Raw genomic sequence first — 3574 nt, 5'->3', positions numbered from 1 at the left:
GAGTGGATGTAATTAAAACATGTTCGAAGGAAGCTTTAGCTCGGGGGCTCCTACCTAATATATGGAGAAGGAGAATTCGTTTAGAACGCAGCTCTTGGGCGCACGTTCCTGCGTTGAGCATTGGCGTAGCCGAGCGCATGCGGGGGATTAAATACGGTGAGCGTGAGGAGGGAAGCCCCTTTGAGGCCCCACCAGATGGCGCTCACATATCAGCGGCTCGAGCCCAGTCGGACGTCGAGTTATTAGAGAGTCTAATAACTATTAGTAATAGTCGAGACTACTAATAGACTACTAATAGTTCACTAATAGTTCAGACTAATAGCTATTAGTGGTCTTACTGTGCGTGTTTTGGTAGGAAAGTGAGAGCGTGGGCACGTGATTGAGCAAGTGCATGAGCGTGTCATATCTTGGGTCTCCGCAGCATTGATTGCTTTTGAAACAGTGGTGAGAGTGGCTTTGCGAATATTTGAGGATTTGAATCCTGTGCGTATCTGTTTTTGTTAAAAGGCAAGTGTTCTGATTTATTATATTATTATAGTATTTGCATCACAAAAATCCGTGCAATACATGGCAAGAAAGCCGAGAAAGCAGGCAGTGCGCTGGGGGTCCCTCAAGGCAGATGAGGGCACGGATGAGAATGGAGAGGGAATCGAGTCAACCGGCACACACTGTGATGTCGATACTAGGCTGCAGAAAATGGAGGCCTTCCAGGAAGAGCTTGTCAAACAGGTGGAACAGCTCAAAAATGAGCTGAAAAGGGAGCGTGATGCAAGGAAGGTGGTTAAAAAAAGACTTCAAGCAGCCGAGGAAAAGCTGAACAGGGCCGCCATTGTCAACGAGAATGTGCGTGACAATGGAACGCAGTCCCCCGACGTGACGAGAGGGAGTGCTAGCAAAGTATATGAAATGCGGGCAACGTGGTGAAGGGTTAGCTAGTGTTCCTGTATATGCTCCCGCAGGGAGCAGAGTTGCGCATACCTTTTCCGGCGCCGCTCGCACCGCTATTCGCCGAGCGCAATCACGTGGCGCAAAATGACGTCAAATGATCAACTGCGCGCTCCGAAGCCAACTTTACGGAAACGGCGCCGACTCGTTTCTGTCAGTGCCACCGAAATTGCAATCAGCGGACCGTCGAGCGAGCGTGCGTAGCAACGATCGGCTCCGGGTTGCAGGTATGGTACTCGAGGATATTAAGTTAATGACTTTGGTGAAGTGCTACGAAGCAGATCATTTTGACACTTGTATTCAAGTATGACGGGTTGCAGCGCACCAAACTGCGCAAATCGCACGGAAGGTGGCAAAGCTATTTACGCGGTGCCGTGCGGACGGACGAGACCGGCCGGCTCCGAAAGGGACCGGGATATGCGAGGTCCGTTCGCCTTGTTTACAGAGGTGAGTTCAGCTTGTTTACACTAAAGCGGCATTTATCTCGAGTAACACTCTTGTACACGCTGAAATGCGTACGCCTGGCATGAGAAGTTGTTCGGTTGTGCAATTTTTGGTGTATATGTGCAGCGCGACACAGACGCGGTACAAAGAAAGGACGGCACGTCTGTGTCGCGCTGCACATATACGCCAAGAATGTTAACTTACCAACACTCTCAATTCGCTTTGTTGCTTGTACGATTGTTCTGACTATGCGGCTCCAGAAAAGTGTCTTCAGAACAGAGTAAATGCCAGCAGGTACAATTTGCCCGCTGCACCCTGGCTTTTCTCTGCACCGTTCTTTTTTTTTAAATTTGTCGGCGTTCTGATTTTTCATGTAAAGTCGATTGCTGTGCTGGTTTTCATTGTTTTTTAGTAAGCGAAGACACCGTGCGCTCCTGCTTATGAGACAGCTACGATAGCTTCAGCATTTACCGCCCGCAATATGTCGCTTGTTCGATCAGCCTTAGTCGACGTGAGGAATGCAAAATTATTTTTGTACGTTTAGTAAGCGCTGTGTTATAGTAAATTAACCTGAGTAGTATGAAGAGATAAAGAACGATGTGCTGTCATATTACAGTCTGTAATGTGTGAATAATTACTTTGCCAGTTTGTCATCTTATGTGATTAGTCCAATAAAAATAACCTGTTGTTACTCTTAATAACTTTTTGCCTTTCCAGTGGCTTTGAATTCTTCCCCCCGAGGCTCCAAGAACCAGCACTCATCCCCTGCTACTACCAGCCATTGCTCATCCATTCCCTTGTACGAAATAAATTTGATCTAGAAGCTCGTGCCTCTTCAATCTTCTTCCATTTGCAGATTTGCTGCTACGAAGCAGCTGTTAAGTTTGCGGTATGAATCGTAAAAATAAGCTTTGCATAAGATGTGCGCACGTGGACATTTGAAATGCGTTTAAATTTACGCGCCTGCACCGTATATATAGAAAACGCGCAGTTGCTGTGAACGACGTTTAGTGATGAATGACGGGCAACGGTCACTGCCATAATTGCAGGCACGATAGTTCTGTTGGCGACATTGATTATTCGTCTCGTTTCGGCAGCCAAAATGTGCTCACATAATTGTCTACCACACGTGTGTGAAGTTTTCTTTAAACACCCTCGAAAACATTTCTTGTCTTCCGACTCCGCGAGAAAACTTCATATACGTGCTGAAAAACATTGCACCGCTTTTTGTTGCAAGGTAATGCGCGTTTGCACGCGAACTTTTCAGCTGTTCGAGCCACGGTCGTAGTCAGGATTTTATTTCGAGGGATCGAGGGGGGGGGGGCTATTGTTTATATGTACATTCGTGCGTGTGTTTGTATATGTGCGTGTATATATGTACACACAAATTAAAACTTTCGGTGGGTTGGCGCCTCTCCGTCTGCGCCAATCGTTCGAGCTTTGCCTGCATTAAAAAGTGTCACCTTGCTCAGCGCTTGCGTACAGTTGCCGCGTGTAGCTCGCGACCAGCAGACGAACAAGCAAATGGAACACAAATGGAACGACCCAGCACCCGTGTAACAAGAGGATCGGAAAAATGGATGATAAGGCACCATCGAACGAATTACTTTATGCAAACCCTGACATACAACGTACCCGCGCAATTAAATCAACTGCAGAAGTGTGTAAATGGAGATACGGTTCTATCACGCATGCTATTCCGCGATATCTTTGTCTTTGATAAATTTCACCTGACTGTTTAAAATTTGTAATTTAGTTGGTTTTCATACGTATTCAGAATGTACTCGTCACATGTATATTCATTTCATTTCTTGTAAGTTGCACTTGCACATTCTTTACTGTTGTTTAACTTCCTTTTAACTATTGCTTTTAATAATGTTCATTTTTTAAAGTGTAACAGTATATATTTCCCTGGCGCTAATGTTATTCACCCGAATTTCAATGCGCTCGGAATGATTATGCATGTATGAAGATCTATTCATGCCCAGGGAAGTGGATATATACCACGTGTTGTATTATTGAAGCTACTTACGAAAGCTTATTGTTTGCACTGCGGATGTGTGCGATGCTGATGTTGCCTGGTGGTGGCCCCCTGGCTTCGTCAAGCTGTATGTTTACAGCTTTCTTGCCAGGGTGGCCTTCAACACTGTACTTTGTACATGTTGTAAATAAACTTGACTTGACC

At 45.7% G+C, this 3574-nt stretch overlaps 1 long non-coding RNA gene across 1 annotated transcript; it reads left to right on the top strand.

The window, feature by feature from the left end:
• The first annotated feature begins 583 nt into the window (after positions 1–583).
• LOC140215268 (uncharacterized) lies at positions 584–2212 on the top strand. Its single transcript, XR_011892226.1, has 2 exons — positions 584–1392; positions 2107–2212. It is a non-coding gene; the product is annotated as an uncharacterized lncRNA (long non-coding RNA).
• The last annotated feature ends 1362 nt before the right edge of the window (positions 2213–3574 follow it).

This window comes from Dermacentor andersoni, chromosome 1 (genome assembly GCF_023375885.2).
Source record: "Dermacentor andersoni chromosome 1, qqDerAnde1_hic_scaffold, whole genome shotgun sequence".
Taxonomy (NCBI): Eukaryota; Metazoa; Arthropoda; class Arachnida; order Ixodida; family Ixodidae; genus Dermacentor; species Dermacentor andersoni.
The sequence above is the reverse complement of the archived record's forward strand: the minus strand, read 5'-3'. Positions and strand labels throughout refer to the sequence as shown.